This window comes from Euprymna scolopes, chromosome 25 (assembly GCF_053919585.1).
Source record: "Euprymna scolopes isolate OS-2025 chromosome 25, ASM5391958v1, whole genome shotgun sequence".
In the NCBI taxonomy this organism is placed as follows: domain Eukaryota; kingdom Metazoa; phylum Mollusca; class Cephalopoda; order Sepiida; family Sepiolidae; genus Euprymna; species Euprymna scolopes.
Window position 1 is genome coordinate 44,041,063 of NC_136506.1, and position 24,464 is coordinate 44,065,526.

Here is a 24,464-nt window from a genome sequence, read left to right on the forward strand (position 1 = left end):
ACCTATTGTTTACTAATCTTCTCCCTCATCTTGGCATGCTGCATGTTCTTGTTTTCCTCGATACCAAGGTACTTATAAGGTTTGTGCCCTTCTAGATCCCTGATGTCGATGTTTTCATTAAGCTGCATATTTTCTTTGTGGGTCTCCTTCCCAGATCTGAGTGTACACTTGGCACATTTATCTGCCCAAACTTCATTCCGATGTCATTGGAGAATGTGTATACTATCTGCAGGAGCTGGTGCAGATCGGTGTCAGAGCTAGCATACATCTAAAGATCATCCATGAAGAGAAGATGATTTATTCTCTTGCTTTGATCTCGATGACGCCCCTGACTCAAATTGTAGGCCCTGGGATTTTTATTCAGGAGCTTGCTTAGTGGGCTATTGCGAAGAAGAGTAAGGGAGAAAAGCTGTAACCTTGGAATATTCCCCATCCTTGGCTCCGCTCCTTAATGCACTGCCTTGTGTGTCAGTTTATAATTTACATTTCAAAAAATCTACGATAGACCCAGCTTGCTTTAATCCACTCTGTCAGTCGGCAAGAAGCATAGTTTCTATAATGTGGTGAGCAAGTGTTTGATTAATTAACGTTTCAAACGTATATGCAAATTAAGAACAGAGGCTAATATGTTAGGCTTATGATAAGAGACTATTCTTATCGTTATTTGCTTATCGAGTATATATCCGAAAGGCTAAACACAGTGAATCAACCGAAAACTACACACCATATAAAAACCTATAACATATCAACGGATACCGACTCAAGAGTCAAAACAATGCAAAGAATATGATGTTGTCCTTGCTCTTGTAATAATCTAGAACGTCTATTTCTCAATAAAAATCTTAAAGAATACTGGTAGCATAAAAGCAACTGTTAGGACATACAAAATTCGGACCATGATTTGATACAAACCCATTGTAAATTGCTCGTAGCATTTCACTCCGAACTTATTGTAATTAGATATTTATCCGAAGAAATAAAGTCCCATCATTCCATATCTACAACAGTAACTCTCGAAAATAATTTAAAAAAATATAAAACAGCCAATAATTAATATTCGAAACACAAAGAACGATGGTTATAAAAAAGAAAACATAACATTATTTCCCGTTACTTCTGGCATTTCCGATGGCGTATCCGATTCTGTTAAGTCGAACAATTGCACTAATGAATTCTATTCTCGCACAATCCTTGCGTCGAAAAATACATTGCCAAGTTTTCAAGTGTGATGCTTTTGGGTAACATATGAAATTCAATATTAATTGATATATATATATATATATATATATATATATATATATATATATATATATATACAAGGTTGTGATGGATTTTTAAAGCATGAAAACCATATTACTTCTGTATTTAATATTGTTATTGTTATTTTAAATTTCAAGCAGACTACTGCTTTTAGTAAAAAAAAATATCGAAATGAAACAGAAAAAGAAAGCCACTGATGAAATTAAATTTGTAGCACGGACAGTATATATATATATATATATATATATATATATATATATATATATATATATATATATATATATATATGTGTGTGTATGTATATATACATATATATATGTATACATATTGATAGATAGATAGATTGATAGATAGATTGATAGATAGATATATAGATATATATAGATATACATATATATATGCATATATATACATATATATATATATATATAGTTTATTTACTCTCAGATCTTGTAATATTATTTTCCATTTATTTATCTATTTACTTTTCCTTTTTATTCGTGTATTTTTGAGTCAATATTTATTTTTTATTTACATATAAACACATTTAATTTACATTAAGCACTTTTGTAATTATTTTTTACATGCACTTTCGTGTGCATATAGTCCATCACATACACACACATACATGGATGTATATATTAAATTTCATTTGTCGAGTCATATATGTGTGTATCGACAAAACCGATGAGGTTTGCTTTCGTATTTATCCCATGTTTCTGTAATTATTTGTATAAGATATATTTTGTTTTTTTATCTCTTTTTCACCCTGTTATGTTTTTATTTTTCTTTATCTATATTAGTGTGGTATATATTATTTATCGTATGTTTTTAATATTAGGTGTATAAAATATTTTTGGTTAGTTTCATTTTGTATATTTTGTTCTATTATTTTGGTTGTGCTTATATTAATGTTATTATCGATTAAGTGGCTGGAAACTGTTTTTTTACTTTCATCCCCTCTTTTTTTACACGCCATTATTTTCCCCTTTCTTTTCCATCGTTAATCTAGTTTTCCGGGACAGTAGTCAGTCTATTAAATTATATTTAAATGTTAAGCGGTATCGATAGCCGCTAAGTATTTTTTTGTAGTTAAACTTAGTTGTCGGGTGTTTAATACATATTAAAGTGTTGCTTTATGTTTGATAACACCTTCTTTAGTGTAAATGATTACATTTTCTCTTGTATTTTTATATTTAGAATATGTATTTGTCAACTGTTAGTATTATAATAATTGTTGATTATTATATGGTTCTATTATATATATATATATATATATACATACCTATATATATATATATCATCTTATCTTTCTCCCTTTTGTTGTTTTTGTTGTTGTTGTTGTGAATATACACCTTTCATTAGATTCACTGTGTAGGGGTGTGTGTACATGAATTTGATATACCTGGTTTTAAATTTTAACAGAGTTTTACATTCATGTTCTACAAAAAAAAAAACTTCGTTTGTTTTTTCCCTCAAATTTTCCCCTTTCTGTCCTGCTCTAAGAAAGTCTTACGATCTAGTTTACAAATTCCAAAATTTCATTATGTCAAGTTTCAAGAAAAATACAAGATTACACCCGGATCTCCAACTCCCAACGCAGACTCCCACTACCATGTCTCCTTCACCAACATAAGGCGTCTACGTTCTAACCTTCCAGAGGTTTAAACCCAATTACAGGATACTAAACCTGACCTTTTATTTTTAAGCAAAACTGGCTCTGGACAGACTATTTCCGTAGATGAGTTCGTAATTACAGGACACTCTAACTTCACTTCTGAATCTTATCCCCAAGATGGCTATGGGTTTATATTTAAGATTGCTTTCCATGTGGTAAGGACATCTCAAGAGAAGACCCTAACTTACCTTATATGTGCTTTCGGGTTGCACTAGCTCAAACTACTCCATTTATATTTACTCTCTATCGCCCCACCAAAGCGGAGTTATTATATTTAAACGCATATCTGAGAAAATTGACAAAATCCTATCTGCTTATCCTTCAACTAACATTCACGTGGAATGGTTGACTCACTCAAACAAGACCGATGATGAGGGGAGGTTCTGTTATGATTTCTCCATTGCTTATGACCTCACTTAGATTATTCAGGAACCGACTCGTATGCCCAACAATGACGGGCAGTGTGCGAGTCTACTAGACCATTTTCTCACAACTTGGCCAGAACTATGTACAGTTTCTGGTCAGTCTCCTATTGACTCTTCATATCGTTCTGTTGCATGAGTTAAGATGACAATGAAATGCAATAAGCCCCCAGACGTACCTCTCCATCGTACAGTATATCATTAGACTATGGCTGAGTGGGATAGATTTCGTACATTTATATCGGATCTACCTCTGCGGTGTATGTTTATAAAGGAGGTGGCCTCTATAGTATCAGACCTGACGCAACGGTTTAACTGTAGGTAAAGGCCGTTTCATAACCCTACCCCTAACCCGTTTCATACCCTCGAAAAAGTCCGAGAAAAAAACCTAACAGCCAGCCATGGTTCTCTCCAGAATGTGCTGCTTCTATTGCGCACAGAAATCACTTTTTCCACTGCTTCCAAGGTAATAGATGTATTGAAACTAAAACCGCTTTTAGGACTGTCAGCAACGATTGTAAGAAAGTAATAAAAATAGAAGCGTGTGTTCTATCCCAACTATCATAAATGACCATGAGGTGATCTCGTCAGCATCAGACAAAGCCAAACTCTTTGCCAAGAAATTTGCTGCTAATTCTACCCTTTGCGACTATGACCGCCACCCCCAATATTTACTCCTGTATCAGAAAACATATTATGTGATATACATATATATGTACGTGATGTCGCCAAGCTAATAAAAAATCTTGATCCCAGTACAACAACCGGCCCGACGGTATATTAATTATAGTACTCAAAAAAACTTCAACCAGAACTAGCGCCTATACTTACAAAAATATTTAAATGTTGTCTTAGGAAGTATTGCTTCCCATCACCCTGTAAAATATAATCAATATATATTTAAGGATTTTGGTGATCACTCATCCCCCTCTCAGTACAGACCAATTAGTCTCCTGTGCGTCATGAGTAAGTTGCTGGAATATGTGTTAAATAGAGAAGTAATCAACCATCACAACAAAAATAACCTTCTTATTGACACATAGTATGGTTTCCGTTCTGTTGGTCTACAGATGATGTGCTTTCAGTTATAATCTCATAGGTTTAGTGAATCTCTCGACGAAGGAAACCTTTCGAGGACAATTGCTCTGGACATATCTAAGGGCTTTCATAGGGTATTGCATGAAGGTTTACTTCACAAGATTTATACGAATTGTATAGCTGGAAATGTCGTCTCAGTTATTAAATCATTTCTTTCTGATAGGGTCATAAGATTAGTAGTTGATGGGCAGAAATCAGAAGCTCACAGTATTAATGCTCGATCCTGGGCCCACCAATTTTCCTGGTGTACATTAATGATCTTTCAAAGAACATCCTTACATCATTTGTAGACATTTATACTGATGACACTACAATCTATGGTAGCACATCTAAGTCAGTAAACGACCAAGTTCTCCCTGATTCTCTCTCCTCTGATCTTTAGCATGTGGTACAATGGGGAAAGGAGTGGCTGGTTACTTTTAAGGAATCTTAAACCAAGATTCCCTCTTTACTTCATCAACGTTTTGATCCCCATCTGACATTAATTGAAATGAATGGGTCTCGTCTTGAGGAAACGTCAAGTTTTGAGAAGTTTCTCCTTGTCTTTAATGGAACAGGTACATCAAATCTGTTGCCAAGGCCGCTGGAAAATGGCGGGATCCTTCTATCGATCCAGTAGATATCTCACTGCTGATGCAATTCTCTATCTATATAAGAGCCAGGTACGTCTAAGTATGGAATACTGTTGCCAGATCTGGGCAGGAGCTGCTAGAAAGGACTTGTCCTGCCATGATAAAGTTCAAAATATGCTTCGTAGCCTCATAGGTGATATCCTTTTCTCTTCCCTGCAACTTCTATCTCACAGAAGAGATGTTGCGAGTTTGTCTCTGCTGTATCGTTATTTTCATGGAAAGTGTTCTCACTGAGCTTCAGTCTATAGTCCTACCTCGCCAAACGTTCACAAAAACACTCGTCTAGTTCAAAACACTATCAATAATTCCCCCACCCTTTATCTGTGCCTAAACCTAAACATAGATTCCAAGAACAAAGCTCCTTTCTTAGAACTGGGCGCCTGTGGAAGTGTCTTCCCTTTCTCTGCTTTCCAGCTGACGACAATATGGTTGTCTCCAAGTCTAACGTAAACAAGTTGTTTTCGAGCCGTTCCACTTGTTAAAAAAAATTACTGAATTTCCATTACTAACAATTACTATATTGTTCAGGTTCTACTGTAAACTCTTTAACACTTATCCCCAAGTGGCATCTTGGCCTTGATAAGTGTTGATGCTTGTGTAAATTTAGTAACCCAATTTGCACACACACGCGCGCAGTAAATAAACACTCAATTCTATGTTAATTATTAATTATGATTGTTAGCATATATGTGTGCACACACACACACACTCCAGAAAAGGCATGTGTGTGTAAGGGCACAATAGATGAAAGTATGTATGGGCGTAGGATAATGAAGGCGCATATTAATATACATATTTGTAAGGATAATACAACATAGTAGCTGCTCTGGGTTTTTTTTATAAATAACATGTATCTGATTGAAAGGGTATGGTAGAGATGGGGAAAATCCTCAAGCAATAGAGTGTATAGGACCAGTAAGAGCGGATATTATATAATAAAAGGGGAACTGAGTTCATATCTAGCATTTTAAGAAGGTTTATATTCATGATTAAAGAGAGCTCCCACTATTCTCATGCCACAAAGTTTATTACTGAAGCAAGGGTGTTTATGTGGTTGTTGCGAAGAATGGTGTTAACAGATGTGATATATTTGTGGTAAGTGGATGAAAATGCGACTTTAAAAAATATAGAGATGTACAGTGTGTAACTATTTTAAAAGATTTCCACCTGATAGTTTTTTTCTTAATTTTTCACACTAATTTTCACGTTGACACCCACATTGCCAAAGTCTTTATAGACGTATATATATATATATATATATATATATATATATATATATATATATATATATATATATATATATATATATATATATATATTTATATATGTATATATAAGTGAAAATGTCCGACTTTGCGTGTGTCTGTGTACATATCCGTGCACAATAACTCGAAATTTGATATACAGGGTACTGAAATTTGGGAAAATCTATGTGATCGGTTTTCGGCCAAAAATTATGTTATTAGGGGTTAAAGGTCAACAATTTCACTTTTGACAATCTACCAAATTCGTCAAACAATTTTGGGTTAAAACACTTAAAGGTTTATATATATGTTGCGTGAACCTGGATCTAACTTAATAACTTTATTTTAGCCAAAAACAATACATGTTAACGGGTCATAATAGGGGTCAAATTCCAAACAAATGAGTGTTTTTTTTACTCAGCATACACCTCAAACACCCGGGCAACGCCGGGATCACATGCTAACATATATATATATATATATATATATATATATTTATATATATATATATATATATATATATATATATATATATATATATATATATATATATATAAACGGGTCCCGTGTCCACTTTATGTGATACCTCCATTATCTATACACTAATTGCTCTTATTTTCCATGACATGGCAGAACCAACGACTATGAATCCAGGAAGACCCCAGTGGGAACTGATACTGTGTTAATTTTACTACAAGATAGGCTCCTTTAATAACACCCGGGACAGTTTCATGCATCAGTTCGAATGTGAAACGGCTCCATCCAAAAGTAGAATTCAGAACTGGGTCGACAGCTTCGAGAAGTATGGGAATGTGGAGAACCTCAACGCTGCCAGAGAGAACCATGCAAGCAACTAGGAACGTCCCAAGAAGCTAACAGCCGAGCTGGTCGAACGATTCAGAGAGTCTCTCCTGCAGAGACCGAAACACTATGTGCGTAAGTCAGTCCCTCTCTATATCCCGTGATACTTGCGTGAGACGCACTTCCCATAGGAGCAGGGCAACAAAACATGGCACAGTAATTAGTCTGTCTCTATATATGAAGCATCCAGAGTTATGCATTTCTCACATCGTTTGTTACAGCTCTAGAGAGCTTTTTTGTAGAAGACCCCATGTTGGTCCTTCAACCACGACGTCACTGCAGAAATCAAGGCTGACTCATCTGGGAACCGCTCCCCTTTCAAAAACAACTTCATTGCTGGGAAGAGGTGAAAGTCAAAGTCGGGAGAGTAAAGAGGATGGGTCATGATGGCATAACCATACACACGTGCTTCTGATCTGGCGACAGGCGAGTTGTGAGCCGGAGCGTTGTCCTGCAGGAAGAGAGGCCTTTGCTGATCTTGCCCCGCCTCTTGATTCTGATAGCTTCCTTAATGTCCTCAAAAGTGAAACATAATAGGCTCCTGTAAGTCTGGTACCTTTTGCCAGGAAATCTGTCGTCACTACTCCGTCCTGGTCCCAGAAGACCGTGACCATGACCTTTCCAGCGGAGGGCTGCGCTCTTGCCTTCTTTGGAGGGGGTAAGTACAAATGCATCCACTGCATTGACTGGGTTTTGGTCTCTGGATCATAGCGATGGACCCAGGTTTCATCCTGTGTAATCATCCTTTTGAAAAACTTTGACGCATCTTCTTTGCACATCTTCAAACTCATCCTCGACCAATCGAGGCGTTCTCGCTTCTGGAATGGTGTGAGCAACATGGCAATCCATTTGGCAGACACCTTATGCATATTCAAATGGTCATGAATGATAGTTTCCACAGACCCTGTACTAATCTTGACATTTTGGGCTAATGCGCCAATCTTCCAAAATGGCAGCCTCAACTTGACGGACAGATGCCTCATCAATGGCAGAAGGGGGTGACCAGGGATGGAAGCTGTTTCAACAGACTTCCGGCAATGTTTTAATTAACGATGCCAGCGTTTTATAAGGTCATATGATAAAGCATTATCACCGTAAATTCGGTTCATTTACTCAAAAGTCTCCTGTGGTGTGCGTCCTTTGAAATATGAAAACCGGATCATTGCTCGACACTCAACAGGCTCCATTTCCCACCTGACTAACTTCACACGTCTGTAAACCAGAAACCATTATTAGTTACGAGCTGTAATAAGCCAAATAACCTAGCGAGATAAAAATCATTGCACATTCCAAATTTCAGCTAACTCAGATAACTGGAAGTGGGCCAGGCGCATTACTTATTGAACGCCCTTCGTATTTTTAGGAAATGATTTTTTTCGATTTTCTAATGAATATCCGATGAATTATTGCACAAAATAATTCTAATAACACAGTCAGTCATACATATTATCTTTGTGTTAAATTAGGAAAAGACACGCTCATCCGTTTGGAAACAATGAACAAGAAAGTCAGGCACACACACGAAGTGATTTGTATATGATAGTACAGGAAAGATATGTGTTTAATTTACAAAACGGCAACCCATGTATAAAGATATATATATATATATATATATATATATATATATATATATATATATATATATGTATGTATATATATATATATATATATATATATATATATATATATATATATACAAATCATAGGTTAATACCCTTCTATTGAGAGGCCGTTCTCGAGCTGAACTTATAAGTTGTTGTACAATGAAACAGTACTGTATGTGAATGATTGCATCTATCTCTCTCTCTCTCTCTCTCTCTCTCTCTCTATATATATATATATATATATATATATATATATATATATATATAGTAATTTATAAAATATATATGGCGATTAAGCTACACTGAATATTTTCGGCGTTTCATCCACTATAGGATTCGTCAGGCTTATGCGCGAATTCTGTGGTTGTTTCTTGTTTTTATATGGTCCTCTTTTGTTGAGGATTTTAGTTAGTCAATCAGCTTTCTAGTATCAACCGCACCCCTTCCTATCAGCCAATGGGCATGCACTTTATCGATCAAAGGATCTGTTTTAGAATTAGGTTAATAGTTTAAGGCAGCCATTTTCGTTTCTTTTTTTAAATATAAATTCACATGTATACATACATATATGTACATATATATACACATATATATATACATGCATATATGTGTGATCGTTTATGTATATACCTGTTTATTTAAATTTATTTATTTGTTTATCTTCTATTGTTTTTGTTAGTTTTAAAGCTATTTTCTATCGCTATCCTAGAGTAAGTTTTATTTTGTGATTTGCTATTTCTCTTCTACAGTTTAATATATTTTGGGGTTCTTTAAAGTACAGGATAGCAAATTTTTCATGAAGGCATAATTTACGTGAGTCATCTAAACGCCTGCACGTGGTAGCTTGTCTTATTATTTTCCATTCGACTACCGGCGAATGTCGTCTTTCTTTGAGTTCCCAGTATTTATTCGCTAGTGTTGTTTTTATACGATGTTTATTTTTATGGTAGAATGTACGTTTGTGGTCATAGTATCGGGTTTTAAAATCTAAGGAAGTCATGCCTCGTAATATTTCTTGTTATTCGGGTTTTCTTTCTCAAATATTGTTGGCTTATAAAAACCGCTTTTTGTAAGACATTTATTTTGAAGTGTCTACTGTTGCATTTATCTTGCTCGTTACAAGTATTTTTATTTATGGTATGGTTATTATTGTCCGGGGTTGGTTTGGTATTATTATTATTATTATTATTATTATTATTATTTTTATTATTATTTCTGCTAGTGTTAGTTTTATTTTTGTCATGGTATCTACTAATATTTTGGTGTTGTTTTTTATTATAGCTAGTCCGTCATCTCTATATAGGCCGATATCCGTAGTATCGATTTAGCTTGTTACGGTATATAGAATGAAAAATCCCACAACATCTGATGCCTCTGCAGAATCTCTGGTACCCATCGCCAAATCTTACGAAGTTTTCATTTTAGCTTTTATCCATTGGTTATTGTTATTTATTAGAACTGATTTTCTACATGTTTTAATGATGTTCATTTCTTCCGAGGTATATCAGTGTATGCCTCGGCAAATTCTAGGGCAATGTTAAAAAGTTCTTTCGGATATCGAGGGATAAAAGTCTATGATGTCAGACTGTATAAACGTACATTTATATTTGTTTTCTATATTTTTAAACCAGGTGATTTCTTCGGTAGTATTTGCCCACTGGTTTAGTTCTGGGTCTTGCTTGATTTGCTTTTTTTTTTTTTACATGGGTGTCACCACTTATCAAGGCCCAGAGGCCACTCAAGGATAAGGGTTAATAGGTATACATAAGTCATTGTGATTTTAGCATAGTAAACAGTGCGAATTTTGTAACTTGGATTACTTAGGGGGACGATTCAATTTGAACTTGTTCACATTGGACTTTTTCTTTTTTTTCATGGGTATCACCACATTATCAAGCCCAAGAGGCCACTCAAGGATACAGGTAAAAGAGTGTACAGTAGAAATTGGACAATATAATAATTATTAGTAATGAAAATTTGTTAAATTTGATAACTTATATGGAACGGCTCATCAAGAACTTATTTACTTTAGACTTGAACACAACCATATTGTAGTCAGCCGGAAAGCAGGAAAACGGAAGACAATTCCACAGGCGTGCAGTTCTAATAAAAAAGCTTTGTTCATGGAATCTACGTTTAGGTTTAGGCACAGATAAAGAGTGGGGGGAATTATTGATAGTGTTTACAGCTAGACGAGTGTTTCTTGTGAAAGTTTGGCGAGGGGGGACCATAGAGTGAAGCTCAGTCGAACACTTTCTATGAAAATAACGATACATCAGAGACAAACTCGCAACATCTCTTCTGTGAGATAGAGGTTGCAAGGAAGAGAAAAGGACATCTCCTACGAGGCTACGAAGTCTATTTTGAACTCTATCAAGGCAGGACAAGTCCTTTCTAGCAGCTCCTGCCCAGATGTGGCAACAGTATTCCATCCTTGGACGTACCTGGCTCTTATATAGATAGAGAATAGCATCAGCAGTGAGATATTTACCGGATCGATGGAAAAATCCCACCATTTTTCCAGCGGCCTTGGCAACAGATTTGATGTACGTGTTCCATTTAAGATCAGGAGTAATGGTCAAGCCCAGAAGCTTGTCAAAACTTGAGGCTTCCTGAAGACGAGAGCCATTCATTTCAGTTGATACCAGATGGTGATTAGAATGTTGATGAAGTAAAGAGAGAAGCTTGGTTTTAGATGCATTAAAAGTAACCAGCCACTCCTTTCCCCATTGTACTACATGCTCAAGATCAGAGGAGAGAGAATTGGAGAGAACTTGGTCGTTTACTGTCTTAGATGTGCTACCATAAATGGTAGTGTCGTCAGCATAAATGTCTACAAATGATGTAAGGATGTGATTTGGAAGATCATTAATGTAGAAATGGAAAAGAGTTGGATCCAGGATGGACCCCTGAGGGACACCGGCATTAATACTGTTGTCTTCTGATTTTTGCCCCTCAACCACTACTCTTATGAACCTATCAGAAAGAAATGATTTAATAATTGAGAAGACATTTCCAGCTATACCATAGCTAGAGATCTTATGAAGTAAACCTTTATGCCATACCCTATCAAAGGCCTTAGATATGTCAAGTTTATTGTAAAGGGTATAGATTTGCTAATTCTACCTATTTCTGGTTTAGTTGGGTTAATCAGGGTGGTGCTGGGATTATTATTAAAGTCATTACATTCCCATTTTAATATTAATATATATATATATATATATATATATATATATATATATATATATATATATATATATATATATATATATATATAAACAGGCACACAATTGGTATGGCAGAACTTTTTCGGGATGCTTGGCACCCTTAACACAAAACTGCGAATAAAATATACAAAACTCGCAATATATTATTATTTCTTTAACAGTGTTTAAAAAGTGCCTGCGCGCGCTCATGCAGCGATTTTTGCTACGTAATTAAATGAATTGAACTTTGCGAGTTATTATTTTTTCAATTTTTCCAATTTGTAAATTGGAAAAATTGAAAAAACAATAACTCGTATTTTTTTCTTTTGGTTAATTTTTTTCAGTATTTGTAGGATTAATGGTAAATGTCATCCTTTTTCCCAATAAATTGCAGGTAATATTCAAGGGATTTTTTTTTAATTCACTCCCTTATTTGGAAATGTGTATTGAAATCAAAATAATAAATTATCTCACCTCAGATTTATATATCATAAATTAAAGATAAAAGACCCATAAATAAAATAATCTATTCTAAAACGAAAAGAATAGTTTTCTGCAAATTTCCCTGCTAATCAAAAGTTTAAACTTTTTTTTTTAGAAAAACACGTTGATTTAGTTTTAATACTTACAAACCTCACCTTTTTAAAATAGTGTCCTAAAAAAAACTGGACTCCTACAATATTTTTTTCTGTTTCATTCAATGTTTTGTTTTAGATTTTAAAATAATCACTGCATAAAGAAAGAATAAAACATATTAAATCAAAAACTCATGTATTATGTTAAAAGAATAAACAAAAATGAAAATTAGACGTATGGATTGTGATTAAATAGCAAAAACTGATCAGTGAAATATAATCATTTTCAGGTATGATGACCCATGTTTTACGCACAAGGCACGGTGGCTTACGCGTATGTGTTGTTTTTACGTTTTGCAATAATTAATTATGACCGTTTAAGTATTTGCATTTGGTAACTGCAAGAAAGATAATAACACCGCTTTGATAACACCAGGTTATCGCTTACAGAATGACCGTCTTTTCGAACGACGATTGCTTAAAAATGCTTTCATTTAAAAAGTACATAAAACATAAAATATAAATATGGGCAAATTATTATAAATGAAGAATGGAAGCACGGATTCATTAGTATTTCATATAGGTAAGTGATATTTTGAAAGTATATATATTTATTATAAGTAGATTAGGCTAAAATATGTTGAATTTCCTGAAATTTATTTAAAGACAACCGATTTAAAAAAAAATATTGTATATATTTAGATTATGCCTTCATTATTTTATAATTTTGCCTTTGCTTGTTTTATTGCAAAAATAGTGTTTAAATTACATTATTCATGTTGTTATAAGCGAGTCTAATTTATCACTACTTTTTAATGGCCACTTCTGACACTCCTATTCACACACATACACACACACACACACACACATATATATATATATATATATATATATATATATATATATATATACGTTGATGTATTTAGGGTATTTCGTTATTTATTTAATATCGATAATATCATTCGGTATAAAATGAAATCTGGTAAAAGAAACATTTTCCTTTGATCGAGAAGTTAAGTTAAAATTACGCGTTATATTTACGGCTTTTAGTGTTATTATATGTTTTATTTTATTATAAACGTTATGTAAATTCACGGATATCGCCGGAAATAGAATCCCTTGAGTCGTAACAATTCTGTAAATTAGACATAAACAAAAAAAATATGACATATGTTTATTAAATTATGAAACATTTAGAGACAAATACATGTTTCGCAGGACCACAGGAAAACGCATACATCGCAGTTGCATTTGTAGGTTAACATTATTTACTTCTGTTCATATCTATCTATATATCTATGAAAGTGAACATGTCTGTGTGTCTGTGTACATTTCCCTACGCAATAACTCTGTCACTTTTTTAGTCTACAGGCTCGAAATTTTATATACAGTGCACTGAGATTTGGGAAAATCTATGCGATCGGTTTTCGGCTAGACATGTGTCTTTTAATGGGTTAAAGTTCAACGATTTGACCTTTGAGAACGCTACCAAACTCCTCCGACAATTTTGTGTCTAGACACTAAAAATTTTAGGTATAGGTTCCTTTGACATGGGTCTAATTAATAACTTGAATAAACCCCAAATCAATAAATGTTAAGGGGGCATAATAGACGTCAAATCTAAAAAAAATGACAATTATTTTTGTTTTTTGTTTTTTTTGCTCAGCACATGCCTCAAAAAAATCTGGCAACGTCGGGCCGAAATGCTAGTATATCTATAAAAATGAATGTGTCTTTGTGTCTGTGTGTCTTAATATGTGTGCCTTTGTACATTTCCCTACGCAATAACACTCTCAATTTTAAGCCTACATACTGGAAATTTGATATACGGGGAACTGAGATTTGGGAAAATCGATGTGATCGATTTCGGCCAGAAATTTGGGTGTTAAGGGGTCAAAGTTCAACGATTTGACCTTTGAGAACTCTACCAATCTCCTTAGCCAATTTGGGTCAAACACTTGAAATTTTAGATATAGTTTCATTGGACATGGGTCTTACTTAATAAATTTACTTTAGCCCCAAACAATAAATGTTAATTGATTCTAATAGGGACCAAAGTTAAACGCATTCACCTTTTATTTTTGCTCAGCATACACATCCAAACACCTGGGAAACGTCGGGCAGCCTTGCTAGACTATATATCTATAAAAGTGAATGTGTATGTGTGTCTGTGTGACTCTTTGTCTCCCTGTCTTTGTAAATTTTCCTACGCAATAATTCTGTCAATTTTTAGTCTACAGACTCCACATTTCAAATACAGGGTACTGAGATATGGCAAAATGTCATTTGGCTGTTAAGGGGTCAAAGTTCAACTATTTTACCTTTGAGAACTCTACGAAAATTATCCGACAATTTTGGGTCTAAAAACTTTAAATTTTAGATATACCTTCTTCGGACATGCGTCTAAATTAATAACTTTATTTGATCCTTAAACAATGAAGGTAAAGCCGTCATAATAGAGGTCAAATTTAAATAAATTGACCGTTTTTTTTTGTTTTTTTTTTGTTTTTGTTTTTTTTGCTCAGCATACGCCTCCAAATACCCGATCAACGCCGGGCATTGATGCTAGTATATATATATATATAAAAGTGAACGTGTCTGTGTATTGTGTATTGTGTATTGTGTGTGTGTGTGTGTGTGTGTGTGTGTGTGTGTGTGTGTGTGTGTGTGTGTGTAGATTCCCTGACGAAATAACTCCATCAATTTTCAGTCTGCATACTCGAAATTTCATATACAGTGTTCTGGGAGTTGGGAAAATCGATGTGATCGGTTTTTAGTCATAAATTTGGCTGTTAAGAGGTCAAAGTTCAACGATTTTACGTTTGAGAACTCTACCAAAACAATAAGTACTAAGGGATCATAATAGGGATCAAATATTTAAAAATATTACCGTTTTTATTTTTGTTTGCTCAACATACACCTCCAAATACCCTGGCAAAGCCGGACACCCTTGTTAGTATATCAATTATAGTGAAAGTGACCGTTTATCTGTCTGTGTATCTATGTGTCTGTTTGTGTACATTTCCCTACGCAATAACTTTGGCAGTGTTTACTCTACAGACTCGAATTTTGATTTACATGGTACTGAGATTTCAGAAAATCTATGTGATTGATTATCGACCAGAAATTTGGTTGTTAAGGGGTCAAAGTTCAACGATTTGACCTTTGAGAACTCTACCAAACTCCTTCTTAAATTTTGAGTCTAAACACTTGAAATTGTTGATATAGGTTCGTTTGACATGGATCTAACGTAATAACTTGATTAGAAGAAACACAATACATGTTAAGGGGTCATAATGGAGGTAAAATTTAAAAAAAATGACCGTTTTTTTTATTTTTTGGCTCAGCATACACATCCAAACACTTGGGCAACGCCGGGTTGAAATGCTAGTATATCTATAAAAGTGAATGTGTATGTGTGTGAGTATGTGTGTATGTGTGCACATTTCCCTACGCAATAACATTGTCAATTTTCAGTCTACAGACTCGAAATATTATATAGAGTGTATGCAGATTTGGGAAAATCGCTGTAATCCGTTTTCGGCCAGAAATATGGCTGTTAATGTGTCAAAGTTCATCAATTTAATTTTTGAGAACTCTACCAAACTCCTCCGGTTCTTTTGGGATGAACACTTGAAATTTTTTATATAGGTTCCTTGGGCATGGATCTTACTTAATAACTTAATTTTTGCACAATAAAGGGTCATAAAAGGGGTCAAAATTAAAAAAAGAATTTTACCTCTGCGGTCTCTACCAAATTACTCAGAAAGTTTCTGGTCGAAAAATTTGAAATTTTACATAAAGGCTAATCAGATATATGGCAAGCCTTTTATTATGTTTTAGACAAAATTTTAGCTACCAATATAGAAATGTATTATGTATGTTTGCATGTCTGCCTTAAACTGTCGACAGAGGCGACGGACTTTTACAGAATATCTAAGCTCCACCCTTTCAGACGACAAATACCGAAAATTTGGCGAAAAACATTAATGCCTTCACCCACAACTGGGTACTTATCTAGAGGGAGGGGTCGCTTTTTTCGCCTACATTTTCGAAAGACATCTCCTCTTTTCGATTGTAAAGCCTAATTTAAGCCTACACTTCCGGTCTGGCGGGGGTCGTAACAACAAATATGTCCCGTTTTTTTCACGTTCTTTCCCCACTTCTTGCTTCCAGTTTTTTGCTCAACAATCACCTCCACACACAAAGGTAACGCCGGGAACCCATGCTAGTATATCTATAAAAGTGAACGTGTATGTGTGTCTGTCTGTCCGTGTATCTGTCTGTCTGTTTGTCTTTCTGCGTACATTTCCTTCCGTAATTACTCTCTCAATTTTAAGACTATAGACTTGAAAATGTTATATATAAGTTACAGGATATATGTTTCTCGGGCATGGATCTTACATAATAACTGGATTTGAGCCCAACACAATAAATTATAAGGGGTAAAATAGGGGTCACATTTTAAAAAATTGACCTATTTTATTTATTTATTTTTGTTTGCTAAACACACACCTCCAAATACTCGAGTAACGCCGAACACCCATGCTAGTTATCTATAGTTACAAATCTGAACCCGAGTAGAGTTAGTTACTATATATGTATGCGATATATATATATATATATATATATATATATATATATATATATATATATATATATGTAGTTTACTTGAAGCATTGTTTGGGATCGGTAGGTAGAACAGATTAAGAAGGCTATCAAAATGCGAGGAATATTATGCAATCGGTGTGTAGGAGTGAACACGAATAAAAGTGACAATTTTCAAATAAAAAACATATATATATATATGTATATATATATATATATATATATATATATATATATATATATATATATATATATATATATATACACAAGCATGGATGCGCGGCGTTCTCCGTGTGTTTGGAGGTATATGCGGAGCAAAAACAAAAACAAAAAAAACCGTCAATATATACAAACAAGTAGTAAATAATACAGGAGAAAGGGGAAAAAGGAAGCATAAAATAAGTTGATAGTTAACTTATGACTATCCACTTATTTTGTGCTACCTTTATCAAAATTAAATACGTTTTTAACCATCTTTCAAAAGGGTATTTAACATGATTTATTAATTACTTGTTCTTGTTATAAGCTCTACTTCCAATTTTGGATTATCGAGCTCTTACATCTTATTGAGATTACTTTATAAATATTAACTCTTCAATATATATAATATACATTAGTTTTGCGATCTGGGATTGTTTTGGTAAACTTAACTGTAATTCTTATTTCATTATATATATATATATATATATATATATATATATATATATATGTGTATATATATATATATATATATATATATATATATATATATATATATATATATACAGTTCTGATCAAAATCATAAGACCACTTAAGAAAGTAAACGTTTACGCATATGATCGAATTTTTAATCAAACAAATGGTGGAAACCATTACGAAAAGGGAAAATATGATGGAAAAATATGAAATCTGGTTCATTCGAAACCTCACCCATGATCTAATAATTATTTAAAAAAAAAAAACATTTTCACCAAATGACAAGCCCACTTTAATAAAATCGGCTAGTTTAAAAAAAATGAATACGAAAAGATGTCTATGTTACTAAAAACAACTTGTTAGTGGATAAAAACATCTTACTAAATTATAAATGGCAAAAGGGAAATCATTATCAGAGTTTGAGAGAAGGAGGATCTTTGAGCTTAATAGGAGTAGGCTCTCCCAGAGTTCCATTGCAAACGAAGTGGATCGTAGCAAAACGGTCATCACAAATTTTTTAAAGAAATCCACATCAATATGGTCACGAAAAGAGTCCATGTCGACCAAAAAACATAACCCCATCACTGGACTGCCGTATCAGAGGAATTTAAAAAAATAGTATGGGATCAAGTCGATCGCAAAGCCAAACAGCATAGAATGTAGTTCTAAAACCATCAGAAGGCATCTGAAAATGAAGGGTATCAATCATTTAAAGCGACTGCAGAAATCACGTCTTTAACAGCTCAAAACTAACTGACTTAAATATGCCGCCAAATACCACACTTGTGATGACGAGAAGTGGGAAAATGTAATTTCTCCGATGAGAAAAAAGTTTAATCTTGATGGTCTAGATGGATTTCAACACTATTGGCATGATAAAAATTTGCCCAAAGAGACTTTTCAACGGCAGAGTGAAGGAGGGTCTTTAATGATCTGGGGTGCTTTATCGTCAGCTGGGACCCTAAAATTGAAAGTAGTGAAAGGCCGGCAAACATCATTGACGTACATTTCAATGCTTGATTTTTTCTATCAGGACTGTATGTCTGTTTGGAAGAAATTGGATACTCCAGCAAGACACCGCATCGATAAACACTTCTCGACAAGCACGAGAATACTTTTCTTCAAATAATATAGAATTGTTAGATCATCAAGCATGTTCTCCGGACCTCAATCCCATTGAAAATCTTTGGGGATGGACGGCAAAATAACTCTCCAAGGAAGGAACCCAGTATGATTCGATAAAGGAACTTTATGATTTACTTGTCAGTACTTGGGATAAAATTTCCTTGCAACTGATAAAAAACTTAGTCGCAAGCATGCCGAAGAGAATTTGTGAAGGAATTCGTTATAATGGAGTCTATACTAAATACTGATACCCTTTTAAGTAATTTATAATTTCCTTTTGTTAGATAAATTATCAGTGGTCTCATAATTTTTACCAGGTGAAAATGTTTGTTATTTTCTAAAATAATTGTTAGATCAGGGTTAATGTTTCGAATGAAGCAGATTTCATTTTTCCCCTCATATTTTCCCTTTTGGCAATGGTTTCAACCATTTGTTTGATTAAAAATGTGATAACATGTGTAAAAGCTTACTTTTTTAAGTGGTCTTATAAATTTGACCAGGAATATATATATATATATATATATATATATATATATATATATATTTATATATATATATATATATATATATATATATATATATATAAGTATATGCATACTTATTAATGTGCACGCTGTTACTTTTTTTTCGATTTTTCTTCTCAACACCGTATACATTCAATTCCTCGCATGGAAATCCCTTTCTCTCTTTATTTATTTCTCTCCCTCGCCCTCTATCTCTCTCTCGATATATGCATATATATATATATATATATATATATATATATATATGTACATGTATGTATATATATGTATATATATATGCATATACACATGTATATATATGCATATATATATAGACATATAATGGTTAAAGTTAAATTCGGGAAATCAAAATATAAACACATATTCGAATTAAGAATCCATTGTTTTACACAAGTAATATATACAGGGGAGTTATGTTTATTTCCTTAATCAATGGATTTTCAATAATGGCTCATATCATCCGAGGAAATTAAATGCGGTTAGCAAAATGTTCAGCTGTGAATAAACACGTATTTTTGTTTACACCACATATATTGAAAACAGTTTTTTGGTTGGAGATTAATATTCATAGGAAAATAATTAACAAAATGTCCCCGGACTTGTTCTGGCATTTAATGTCGCGTTAAATTCCTTTAAATCTAAAGTATAACACGGAAAGAAACATAGACATTCATGCGATCATTTATTTCTCAGCAGTTTTCTTCTTGAAAGTGACAACAATCTAGACTATTATAAATCTAAAGACACTAACTGAGTCTGTTTACCATTAGCTAAATTTGCAAGTATGTCTTAACAGTGTTTTCAAACCCTGTGAAATATGACTAACGGAAAATTACCCCTAAGTTAATTTTTTTTTCTCTTTAGACCTATTAGTAACACTTTTCGATAGAGGAAACTCGATTCAAACACATTCCAGGTTGCTGAACATCATATACACCAGATTTCACATGGGTAGATCCAATATTCGTATAGTGTATACGTTAGGAAATGCCTTCACCCACATACATTCTAACATTTATATCAGTATAGATAAAAGAAATAGATGCATATAGATATTGGTATACCCGTGATTTACATTTCCATCTTATTCATTGCAATAAAACATTCTTTATGTAATTATAAGCAGATTCTGTAATGAAATAATTACTCTTGGTGTTGTTACCAGTATGATGGCTTAATCAACAAATTAAATATGCGTTTATTTTTAACTTCAACTTGAAATACTCAACATAATTAAACATAATATGTGGCGTAAAATATGCAATAGTATATTGTATTTTATAATAAGTATAAATGTGCGTAGAATGCACGCCTTTCTACTGGGTTATTTAATTAGATAGGTTACTTAAAATCTTACATACTATTTACTTCAGATTGCGTCCTCGCTTCGTTTTTGTCGCTCAATATCAATTATGTTTATTGCAATAAAAATTGATTACTCGCAGTTGTTATGTTCCGATTCTTCTCCTTCAAATATATTTTTTCTTATTTTTTCCAATTTTTGTTTACTCTGTGTTATGCTAGCGATGTCCGTACATGCTCGTTTCTGCAATTCGATTTAAAACACTTCGACCGCACCATAAGTAATAACGACTCCTCGATGAATAGGCCTATCCCTATGTGTATCAACCAATTTAAAATGATGTAAGCCTAAACGGCCTTTAGGTCAAAAGCGATGATTTATCTGAAACGCGAACGATGATTTCTGATTGCAAATTACTTACGAAGCCCAATATCAATATTTGGGTTCATAGACCTTTGCAAAAATACCATTTCTCACAGGCCTTTTTTAATTTGATGTAGGCTTTTTGTTTTATTTTCTCGCATATTTTTTCCCAATAACGTTTTTATTTGTCAATTATTCTCCCGTGCGAAAAGAATGATATAGGATTTTCCAAGGTCAGTAATTCTTAGAAAAGTACGCGCGAAAGTATTAAAAGTAGCATTGATATTCCATTAAGATTTATGTGTAATAATGTTGCTTAAGTTTAATAATCTGACTTTAAAATTGCATATTAGAGAAGAAAGAAGAAAATTATAATAAGAAGAAAAAGGAGAAGAAGAAGAAAACGTAGTAGAAGAAGAAGAAGAATCCATGCCCCCACTTAACTACATACTTAGAAAATGTAATGCGATATACAAGACACAGAATAAAGAATTAATCCCCTTCATGTTTATGGATGACATAAAAATAGGAAAGGTAATAAGCACAGCTACTATAATCAGTACGAGATTGTAATGGGAATTAGCTGGCCTGGACAAGGGAACAAATAAATCTACAGAAATTCACGAGAAAACTGTTCTTGCAAAAAACGATTAAAATTTCAGAAACAAACTATACAATTGAAATCGATTTAAAGGAAGTCTGGACTATTCATAGTCTGGACCAAAAAGAGACATGCATCTTGATCAGAGGACTAGAAATCTAATAAAGATTCTCAATACAACATACACAAAATGCGACACCGACGGATTGAAAAAGAAGCAAGAATATATATAAAATAACTAAATCAGTATCGAAAAGTGTCAACGCCAGGAACAACAATACACGATTTGATTAAACCAAACACAAAAAATGAGAAAATAAGTGAGAAGAGAAAGTGCTACATGGAAGATAAATCGAAATGACAAAAAAGTAAATCATGTTAACACCTGGACAAAATAATAAATGCACAGAAAAGCAGAATCATTACTGAAAACTCCACAGAACAACGTGATTAGAACAAAACACAATGAATCTAAAAATCAATAATCAATAAGAAAATAGTAAATGACCATTTTATGAACAAAAGAGGAAATGATAAACCGCATATTAAACGAATTCAGCAAATTAGACCAAACATAATATTAAGAAAGACACACCCACTTCGGAAAGGCAGTGCCCTGGAACCTCCACAGACGAATGCATATCGACCATGCAGGCAAATAGTTCAAATATAACCCGAAACCTACAGTAAAAAACGGAACCAATTTATCCTTTGGGGACTGCATATACAAATTAATACACCTATCAAAGCCTAGATACTAAAGGTCAAAATAATTAACATGATAATATATATATATATATATATATATATATACACACACACACACATATATATATATATATATATATATATATATATATATATATATATATATACTTGTTTGTAATATACTGAATTTTACTGGGGTCGTATAGTTCAGTACATTATTATATACCAATGAATTTAAAGCCAAAGTGAGATGACTAACAATGTAAGCTACAAAATTATCATATTTCATAATTGAGCATAAATATTTTTAATACAGTATATATATATATATATATATATATATATATATATATCTGTGTGTATACACACATATATATATATGTGTGTATATATGTGTATGTGGACCGTGATGCCCCCCACTCCTCCCTAAACCCTGAGTGATCGACAACGACCTGTCATTTGTATTAGAACTCTGAAGGGGAATATAAATCTGAATAATGCAAACAAAAGAGGGCATCTAAAATACTAGAATCTTAATTCCAGCCAGATGTGAACGAAGGACACCAAAACAGAACAACCAACTCCGACAGAAATACAACACCCCTGGAGTAAAATATGGGGAGAACAACGAGATCACAATAGACATGCCGCATGATTTAAAGACACGAAAAAAGAGTTACAAACCAAAAGAAGAAACAGTGAATGAAATCCGCAAGGAAACCCAAAAGATAACCATAGGAAAATGGTAACGTGGAGGGTACCAGAAAACGACGGGATACATACATACTGGTTCAAAAAATAAACAACCGTACACGATAGGTTAGCCCAAAACCTGAGATGTATACAGGAAGGAAGCCTTCTAGATTGGATTGTTATATTTTGCTGTTATTTTTAAAGTACACAATATGAAAGTATGTTTTGTTGTTCTGACAACTTATATATTTGTTGTGGTTTATGTTGTAAGAGACTTAGAGTGCTTGTGACAGTCTTAGGAGTGATCATGTGTGTAATGTTCATATGTCTTAAGATGTTCATGTCTGTGGAGATAACATATTTGAGACATAAACAGGGTATCTATAAAGACAGAGGCGATTCTACATATAGTATAAACGCGTTACCTTTCTCCTTGTAATGATTCACACAGAAAGACGACAGTAATAAAACATGACGATCATTTATTCTTCCACCGGTCGGAAATGATTCTGTATTTCTGGGATTCAAAGTGGTGACATGGTTATTTCTAATCCCTCTCGCTTCCAGAGGATGCCTTGACTCAAACGGAGAATCAGTCTGATCTCCTCTGCTTCTCTGATCTCACTCATCTGACCCCCCTCACTAACTTCGAACTCTTCCTATATAGAGAAATTACACGCATGTCTGGGCAATGTTACCACAACTCACTTGCTTCCAACATGCGCGATTTGCACGCTTTAAAACAATTTCTGATGACCAGGAATTTTCCCATTCTCTGTGTTGTATTACAAAGGAATTAACCTACTTGTCTTATTCTGTCACCCATATTTTATTACGCATTCACTCTAAGATTGTGAATAGTTTCCAGCCAAATTTGTATTTATTAAATATTTTAACAGAATCAACAATTTACTGGACATTGCATTTATAAAACCATTCTTTATTTATTTTAACTTATAATCACGTGCTTACTCACTATGTGGACAATACTGACAGTACAGCTGAGGAAAAAAAACACCACTTCCTGAATAATCTTTGACTCCTTCCTGAGGAACAGAACGGATGCCAAAAAGGAAAAAGAGGATCGCATGATCTGCTATGTATAGAGATAAATCAAACAGAAGGTCATAAGAAGGAAAAATAATTAAGTCATGCATGGATCGACAAAAAAAAAACGTACGACAGTTTCCCAGCTAAGCATGTATAACAGAATCCTTAAAAATGTATAAAATACTAAGCGGGATCATCAATGTAATATAAAATGCAATGAAAACATATAACAG